Raw genomic sequence first — 10,754 nt, forward strand, 5'->3', positions numbered from 1 at the left:
CGTCGTGTTAAATATATTTACCTACAGTTACAGTGACATTCACTAATGCCATCTACCATCAGATCCAAGTATCACTATCGTCTCTATATGAGTATCTATAGACAATTAATTTGTTGTGTTTCTTTTTAATTCATGGCTTTCCCAACTTTGCAAAAATTATTATTTTCTTTTTAAAACAACATATTAATTTTCGTTAGTCTCCTTATAAAGAGCTGTAAAATATATACTAAATGAGTGTATTTGATAGTCTCAATAGCAATTTCTATAAACTATGTCGTTTTTCCCTTGAATCTAACCTAACATACTAAAATGTCTCACCAGTTTTAAGAATTAGTGGTATTAAAAGTTTCTCCGTGTAGAATTATTAGTGAAAGTGATTCTACTATAAAGTTAAAATTACAAAGATATTTTAGAAATAGTTGATTAGTGCTGCCATGGTAGTGACAACACAATGTTTAGAGAAACATTGTGTAAAATTTTGCACTTATGAAGTAGGAAATGTTTATTACTTTCAAGAATTTTGCATTAAAAAGTATATTTAGTAGATATAATAATATTATTTGTAATAAATAATTATTTTTATACAAATCGCAAATAAGAAAATGAATACTGCTGAAATTTCAAAAAATTAACGTATAAAAAATAGTTTTACGATTGTTTGCTTTTTCTCGTGGATTCTTTTCCCTGATTTTTGGTTTTATTTATTTAATTTAATTATTTTTTTATTTAATTTTTATATATTCATTATTTTACTTTATTATTATGTATTTATTATATAAGGGAAAGTTGTTAGGGTTGGGAATAGTTTTGACTTTCATTCCCCTGTAGAACGAATTTCGCGATTTTGCGCATGTTAGTCGACTTAGTAATATAAATTTGATAAATTACTTATATGTTACAAGATTATGTAACTTTTAGTTTTATGAATACTTATGTATCATGAACAAGACCCGTTTACAATAAATGAAATGAAATATTGTTAGAAAGATCAACTCAAATGAAATGTTTTTGCTGAACATTGTAAAAAAATTTGACCAAAAGATTCGGAGTTATAAGCAATTAAAAAAAAATGTTGTCAGAGTTAAACATGGTCTCCAGAGTTGGGCCACTGTAGAAAATCAATGAAATATTTAGGTAAATGATTAAAAATGACCTTCAAGTGATAGAATGACACTTGGGAATGAGAAAAGGAACCATGAAAGTAAAATAAAATCCCATATTATGCATTTTCATATAACTTTAGATATTTTATTCCTCATAAACGAAATCCAAAATTGAAAAAAATTGAAATAATGAAAAAAGATTATCAAAAATTTTTTTTCTCTCTTTCTAATGAAAATTAAGTTTTTAACACCTCTTTAAGTGAAAAAATGAATTTGTGCAACACCTGCTGGAAAAGAGCTACTTTTCTTTAAAATAAATGCAGCACAAAGTGGTCAATTTCTGCACTCTTTTGATTACTCACGCGTTGTTTTGCGTCATATCGCACAGAACACAAACGCGTGACACAAACACCAAATTACTTTACACATTTTCATTTATCATCTTAATGAACAATTTTTGTAAACTTATTTTGTCTTTGGCATATCTCTTCTACATTTAGTTCTCTTCTTTTGACACTACAAAAAATTTTTTGTTGATCCTATAACATAGAGTCGCGCAATATTCAGATATACGTTCGTATATTTGACTGCGACTCATATGAAAAGATGGCTGACATTAGTAGCAAGAATTTACGTACAAAGATATATGGCGCTAGTGTGACAAAACGAAATAAACGTGGTGGCTCAACCCTAAACACTCCCCAACCATGACAACTCTCCCCTATATAAAATATTTATTTATTAATAATAATTTAATATCATTTTACAATAATATAATTAAATTAATACAAAAAATAACAAAGAACAAAATTTAATATTATTACAAAGGGGTCAACAAGGTTTTTTTTTATTAGAAATCAGAGTGGTTTCCGATAAGTTTTTGTGTGCTGAACACGAACCCGGGTTCCAAAATTCCGAATCATGTCAGGATTTTGAGATTAAAGCTTAAGTCGTACACTACAATACTCATATCTGTATAAGACTTCAAAGAAATCAAATTTTAAAACCTTTTAAAAGTGCAAAAAAAATTTTTTGTTCAATCTAAACCCATTTCTGAAAAAATATAATTTTTTATGAGTCTAGCGGATATAGGTCTTGTAGTGTAGGATATAAGTTTTAATTTAAGCCTAATTGAAGCTCCGGATCTTAAAAGGGCACTTTCAGCATTGATTTTAAATGGTAAAAGTGCCCTTTTAAGATCCGGAGCCTCAATTAGAAGTCTTTAGCACGTCAGGTTTAGGAGAAAAAAATACTAAAAACCCTGAAAAACACGTTTATGGGGTCTTGTCCCACTTTTCTCCAAATCCTGACGTGATTCGCAATTTTGGAACCCGAGATCGTGTTCAAGGCAAAAAAATACATCGAAAACCACTCTGATATCTCATAAAAGAAGTCTTATTTTGTAGACCTGTATTATCACTGGGTTACCAAAAAATGGTCATGTCGTGTTTATTTAAAATTTCCTGTGTTTATTTAAATTTTAGGTGTCACTGAATAAGAATATACCGGAAAATTTTTTTTATTCGGTCATTCCCATAAAAAACGAGATTAAAGTGTGAAAAAGCCGTATTTTTAGCACTTTTTGAGGCAGCATAACAAGAAAACGCAACATGATAAAAATCTTTACAAGAGCTTCAATAAAAGCTTAAACCTTCAACTTTAAGGCTCAGAACTGAAAAGTACTTTAATAATCACTGAAAGCCTGCAGTCGCTATCTGAAATTATCAAAAAAGCTGGATTAGGTAGCACTTGGTAAGAATCGATTTCCCTAACCGGATTCGGTTGAAACTTGTTACTTGAGGTTTTTTGAGGTTGCTAATGACGAATTGGAACTTAGATTTAAAAATTTAAAAATGGCGGACTTAATTTTTGAAAATTGTCAACGCAAATTTTAAAAAATTCAATGAATTCGTTATTTTTAATCCGCTATTTTGAAATTTTTGAATCTAAGTTCCAATTTGTCATTAGCAACCTCAAAAAACCTTAAGTAACAAGTTGTAACCGGATCCAGATAGGGAAATCGATTTTTACCAAGTGCTACCTAACCCAGCTTTTTTGATAATTTCAGATAGCAACTGCAGGTTTTTAGTGATTATTAAATACTTTTCAGTTCTGAGCCTTAAAGTTAAAAGTTCAAGCTTTTATTTAAACTCTTGTAGAGATTTTTATCATGTTGCGTTTTCTTGTTATGCTGCCTCAAAAAGTGCTAAAAATACGGGTTTTTCACACTTTAATCTCGTTTTTTATGGGAATGACCGAATGAAAAAATTTTTTTCTGGTATATTCTTATTCCGTGACACCTAAACTTTCAATAAACACAGGTAATTTTAAATAAACACGACATGACTTTTTTTTGTAACCCAGTGTTATTTAAGAAGTAACCGGTAATTTCAAATGCAATTTGACACATAACCAAAGTTAATTTCAAAATAGAAAAATTATATACTGAATTGTTTAAATCAGAATACTTTTTGGGACTTAGAAGTGTCATTATTAATTAAAGTTAATTATAAATAAAGAATTTTATAATTTTGGACATTCCTTTAGTTAAACAAACTAAAATTTTAAATCTTGTTGGTTAAGTACAAATATTTTTATATTAATATAATTCTTTATTAACGATTTTTTTTCTGAATGTAGGGGAAACGTGTACGAGATGATCCCCCTAAGGGAGAATGACCATTATTCAAAGAAAAATCAGCATTTTTGAGTTTGTTTTGTACGAACTAGTAAATAATTAATCCATCTAACATTTGTGATTAGAAATGTCTGCAGCTAATTAATATTTTACAATAAAAATTTTTTTTAAATTCTAAAGTGTAGTAGTATCTTAAGCTTTCCTTAGATCAAAAGTATAAAATTTTTATTTTTTACACTACTGGCGGAAATTGTGCGACCGATAACACTTTGAGCTATTAAAAAACACACGCGCACAGAAAGAGTGAGTCAGTTGCGTGGCTGTGAAAAAAGAGTCGAAAATAAATTTTACCAAGTACATACTTACTGGGATCCACCTTTTAAATATCATTATATAATAAATTAAATTACAAAGTGGTTCCCAGTAAGAATGTACTTGGTAAAATTAATTTTCGACACTTTTTTCACAGCCACGCAACTGACTCAACGGCGAATTACAGAAGTCGATGATTGAAAATTTTCCTTCGCACGGTCCGGCTGTTTTTGTAATATCTCGGGAACCCGTTAATATTTTTTACTGTTCTTGGTCTCTATTTAAAGCTTAGATTACAAGGAATAGTCTGTGAAAGTAACAATTTTTTTCATCAATTTTTATAAATTTGTCCAGGAGTCAAAATCAAGGTAAGAAATTGCGAAAAAAATAGAATTATTCTTTTGTGTTTATACCATGATATCTCGCTTCCTACTTATGCAATACAAATGAAAATAGTGGCATTTTATTGGAAATTTAATAAGCTTTTTAATGCAATTTAAAAAAAGCATCTAGCTTCATTTTTGACGGAGTTATCACTCTTTCTGTGCGCGTGTGTTTTTTAATAGCTCGAAGTGTTAGCGGTCGCACAATTTCCGCCGGTACTGTACAATAGAATTTTTACATTCTCATCACATGAGAAAGTATTAGTTTTTTAATGACGCGTGTTGTCATGACAGTTTGACTGATTCATAGGTATGTCATTGACAACGTATTACCGTATTTGCTTAAAAGGTTACGCTTATAGGCTCTCCAACATTCAAAAGGATCATCTTTCCCTAACAGTAATTATTTACAAATTTAATTAATTATCATTCCCGGAAAAATTCCTTATTTCGAAAGGAATAAGGGGGGTTTCTTTGGATCACAAAACGGAGGTGTTACTGCAGGCATACGCGGACGATATTTCATTATGCGCTGATTCACCTGTAGCGATGCAAAAAATATTAAAATATCTCCATGAATACTGTCAAAAAAACGATCTCGAACTTAATGTAAATAAAACAAAAATTGTTATTTTTAATAAAAAAGGATATCTCCGACCATTGAAACAGAAGCTTAATTTTAACTATGGTAACAACATTATAGAAATTGTCAAAAACTATACTTATCTTGGTACGATCTTTACTAATTCTGCGACATTTAAAGATAATCTAGATTGTCAATTAACTGAATCTGCTGTAGCAAAAGATTCGACCCTACCTGTGATATATAAAGCCCAGTTGGACTCTTGGAATTATATAGGTCAATTATTTAAGTCCATGGTAACCTCGGTAGGGTTATACTCTGTACAGGTTTGGGGGCTAAGATATTTGAACGAACTATAAAAAATACAAAATAACTTTTATAAACAATTGTTATGTCTCCCAAAATGTACCCCAGCGTACGCAGTGAGAATTGAAACTGTGAATTCCCACTTATCCGTTCATATCTTCAAACTAATTTTAAATTGGACATAAAAAATTCTTAAAATGGAAGATAATAGGTTACCAAAAATAGCATATAATAGAATAAGAGCCTTGAACTCTGGGAAACGAAAAAAATTCAAATTTAACTGGGCATACCAGCTGGGCAACATTTTTGAGGAATTTGATGAGAAGGGGGCTTGGGAGTCTTTAAATCTTGATTCTATACAAAAGTCTAAATTACAATGGATAAATTTATATGAAAAGCATCTTGAACAGAGAGAGAGAGCCCAATCCACTTCCTCATTAATCCTTTATCCTTATTTAAAGATAGAAGACAAAACGCCTTTTTTAATAAACAAAAGAATCCCTTTGGATATTTACAAATTGTTTGTTCAACTTAAACTCTTTAATAAATACCAGCCGAGATTTGTGTGGAAAAAGAAATTCTACGATTTAAAAAAAAATGATTACTGTAATTTTTGTACGGAAAGGTTTAATGGGGAAAATTATATTTTACATATATTTTAATAGAATGTAGAGCACTAAAAGATAAGCGAATGGAAATTATAAAAATACTGATGATTTGAGTGACTTGAGTGTTGTGTAAATGAAAATTCTAAACTATCCGGATTTTAAATCGATAAAAAAATAGCAGAATTCTTATTAAAAATTATAGAATAAAGGATAGTCTATGAGATAGTATAACTCCTTTGTATGGATTGCTATCAATCCTAAGACAAATAAATAAATGTTATAACCCGTTTCTATTAAACGTTAGGTTAAGTTCAACCACATTAACATGAAAACTATTTATTTTATCATTTTTTACTTCTACATGTATTTATTAAAATTTAATTTACAAGAGTAACGTTATAAATATACTACATCCATGAAGTGCCAAGGTAGTGACAGTTTCAGTTTGTTATGTGTGTTACTCAACCATTTTATTTCAAAAAACTTTCCGAAATAATTTAGAATGTTGCTAACTATGTCTATCTCAGGAAAGTATAACTTTCATTTTAAAAAATTCTTAATTCTGAAAACTGAATACCACGGTAGTGACATTATAATTTGTGACGACAATTTTTCACTTTACTAAAGGATATTACTTTCATATGTCTTTAAAACCTTTATTATTTTATTTACATTTATTTGTTATATTTTCCTGATGCAAAATTAATTGTTGCCATATTGTTTTCAATATTGTGAATATGCAAACTCAAAAAGATCGTAATTGTAAAAATCTCAAAAATTTGGGGACAAAGTTTAATGATGTTTTGTAAACAATGAATAAACAATATAACAAAATAATACGTATAAAAGCAGCAAGTCTAATCATATTCAAGAGTATATTAGCAGATTTCTGCTTTTTTAATATTTTTTTTTCTAAAAACAGATAAAAAGTTATAAACACCGAAGTCTTGCTATAAGGGTTTTGGCCCTTGGCCACGAAACCCTAAAAACCACCAAAAAAATTTAAATAAATAAAATAAATTATTCAAACCCATTCGCTCCTTTTAATACTTCTTATTTACTTTTAGTCCTTGCGAGAGTCTTTTTCGCCTCCTCAAGGGTCGTCCTGAAGACTTCGCATCCTCCGCTGCCTGCACTATGGGTGGCTGACACCTTATTGCCAAATTTTTCCTTGCACAAAAAGCAGCTTGGGCTCTTTTTACAGTTGGAGAACCTGTGACCGGCTTCACCGCACTTAAAGCACGCAGCCGATCTGTCCTCCTTCTGGCATTTCGCTCCAATATGGCCGTATTCCAAGCATCGACGACACCGGACGACCATTACTTTTTTTTAATTGGACAACACATAATAGTTATTTTCGTATCAAGGGCGCAAAGGTCTTGACTCAAGGTCATGAATTAAACAACCTTTATGGGAGATCTGACAGAATCTCAAATTACTCCAAGCCGTCCTTTCCTGCAATGTGGGGTGGATTATGCGGGTCCTTTTTTAATAATGGATCGAAAATTACGGGATGCAAAAATGATAAAAAGTTCCATATGCCTGTTCATCTGCTTCGCGACAAGGGTTATTTACATGGAACTCATCAGCAACTTAACTCCGGAGGCCTTCATAGCGGCCTTGAGACAATTTACCTCACGCCGCGGTAGATAAAACTTTGTCGGGGCAGAAAGGGAACTCTCAGAGCTTTTCAATTTTATAGAATCAAATAAATCATTAAATAATAAACAAACCAGCGATGAGGACATTCAATGGCACTTCATTCACCCTCGAGCACCGCATTTCGGCGAATTGTGGAATGCGGGAATCAAGTCCGATAAAACACATTTAAAAAGGTTTTTAATAAATTCTCATTTAACTTATGAGGAATTTAACACGGTTCTCTTTCAGATAGAGGATTGCCTGAATTCCCGTCCAATAAGTCTTTTATCTGAAGATCCAAACGACCTACAATCCCTCACCCCCGCACATTTCCTGATAGGAGAGTCTCTATCAACGGTGCCTGATCCGGACCTATTAAATCTACCTGAAAATCGTCTTTTCAGATTTCAAAGACAACAGCAACTGGTCCAGCACTTTTCCAAGCTAGATGCAAATGGAACTAAAAGGATCTGCAATAGAGATTCATCTTGATAGGGATGGAATCGGCAGAGTGTTCTCCGTGCGTACCGCTACTAGGACTGTCAAGCGGGCGCTGACAGTTTTCCCTGTGACGAGGAATTCAACGATAGATCTCAAAATTAATATTTTATATCATGACTTTTACAAAGAAAAATATGTTCTTTTTTATATATTGATTGACAATTTTAAAAATTGTTTGTTCGTAGCGGCGCCGTGGCGGCAAATTTGAATCAAATCAAAATTACTTAATCATTCAAAATGACAGAAATTAAATTATCTTGAAAAGTGTAACCAAAAAAATAGCTGATATAATATTCTAAATAATTTTAACTATAAAAAATATTAGAATGACGCAAAAATAAACAATAATTACTCAAAATAAAAAAATACAAAATAATTGCTATAAAAGAAATTTTGAAAATTGAAATGAGCGATTTTACAAATTTTGGATTCTGGAGCATAAATAACATTAATCAAGCAAGTAGGTAATAATATTAAGCTCCTATACACACATGTGTTACATAAAGAGCATATATATATATGAAATATCGTGCGCGAAAGTCTGTCTTGATAAGGTAACGTCATCGTATCAAAATTACGCAAACCTCATTAGTGGATCGATAAACTTGTGCATAACCTATCTTTATTTCATGCATCTCATCGTACTTCCTTCCCTTCACAGAAACTTAGCCCGGTACTAGTAAGTTGCAGGAAGGCGCAGCAATTTCCGTACGTGTTATCGCTTAATTCCATGCTAAATAAAAAAAGAAACAAGACCAGGGCAATGACTTGGCGAATGAAAGAAGAAGAGTGGAAAGAAATCAAAGGCATACATAGAGACCTACACTTTTTGCGAAGCGCATAATCGCATAATTTTCAAAAAATGAACGACAGTTTTAAGATTCGCGTTTTATCATGTTTATGAATGAAATATAATAAATTTAACGACGCATCAAAACGCATAATTTTTTTCGTCGCACAATTGCTTTTTTTGTGCATGGAATATATAAATATTCCACTCTCTAAATTTGAAGTAGTGAAATTTCACTGATTTGCAGCGATAAGTATACCACAGATTTCAATTAGCTACATACAATCTGGCATTTTCTTGGAAAAAAATACCTTACTCGAAATTATTTCATAAACCATTAGTTTTATGAAGACCTTAACAAAATAGCGCATCACACTTTTATTTTTGAATATTTTTAAAAAAAATTTATCGGAATTTTTAGTTTGAGTTGTGTATTTTTTGAGAATAAGTTGTTTTATTTAAAAATGTTGGTGGTTTTTCTTTAAAAAGATTCATAAAAATGATGAATTTTCGACCACTAAAACTAGGGTTACACCCTTAATTATTTTCGGTCTATATATTATAAATAATGTAATTTATAATACAGTCGAACCTGGATAAGTAGAACCTGAAGGGACTGAAATTTTCGTTCCACTTACAAAGGTAATCCATTTATCCAGTTTTCCACTTATCCAGGTCGTTTTAGGCCAAGTTTTATTTAAAGAGGTATATAATTTCTTGAATATTTTTGAAGTAATTTGGGTAAGTAATTCGGCCTAAAGAAAATAATTTACTTATAATTTATACTTATAGTTTCTGGTAATAAATCAATTTAAATAAAATAAAGACCTAAGTCACTAGAAAACTTTTTTGCAAATACACAGATAGTAGACAACAAGTACACGTGTCGAGTAAAATAACAGATGAATTGTGGTTTAATCAAAAGTTTTAGATTTCACTTATGAAGGTACATGAATAAAAAGTTCCACTTATAGAGGACACGTTCCACAAGGAAAAAATTGGAAAAATGATTTATGCAGTCAGTGTAGTACTCCTTTATAGAATAATATGTGACAGGTACACACTATAGTATTAGAAGTTTCATAGCTGAACACTTTGGGACTCAACACAAGTTATCCCATTCATCAGCTTAAACAAGACTGTTTATATAGTCTAAGAGGGAATAAGAGTATAAAAAATTGGAATGAGAAATTACTTTCTCATGTAATTGTTAAAAGGTCGCGGCAGTGTACAAAACACAAGTCAATAATAGAAGCGAATATTGAACAACTAGTACTCAGTCCAGTTCTTTCGAAAAATGAACGCCGTGCACATGAAGTAGATGCCTACTCGAAAACCACAAGTTATTCTCTCTCTCTCTCACACTAATGGTCGTTCACTTATCTTACCGTTTCACTTACTCTTACTAATCTCAACTATATTGCAGTGCAGTTAAGTTAATTAAATTATTAAATATTGCTGTGAGAATAATTAATTATACATTTCATTCAAGGTCAATTCACTATTTTGTACATGAAAAAAAAGAATAATCAAATTTACCATGAGGAGTGTCAAACTTGAAAAAGGTTAAGAAAAAATTAATGTTTTTTATTTATTTATTATTAAATTCTAATAACCATAATATCAAGTTTAAAATTGTTGACAATATTATTTATTCAATATTATGAATATTGTTGACATCCATACTTACATTAATTACAAAGTAAAATCCACGCATGATCTAATTTATTTCATTGGTAAGGGATGTTTCTTAAATAGGAAATTTCCGCCATCGATTGCGTAGCCGAGAGGCTTAAGGGTAAGTCCAAGGTGTGAAATGTAAACAAACCAAACACAAAAATCGCACATTTGTAACAGACGTTTCTCTTACAGAAATTAACATTTTTACA

The sequence above is a fragment of the Leptopilina heterotoma genome, unplaced genomic scaffold, assembly GCF_015476425.1.
Source record: "Leptopilina heterotoma isolate Lh14 unplaced genomic scaffold, ASM1547642v1 Lhet_468, whole genome shotgun sequence".
Lineage (NCBI taxonomy): Eukaryota > Metazoa > Arthropoda > Insecta > Hymenoptera > Figitidae > Leptopilina > Leptopilina heterotoma.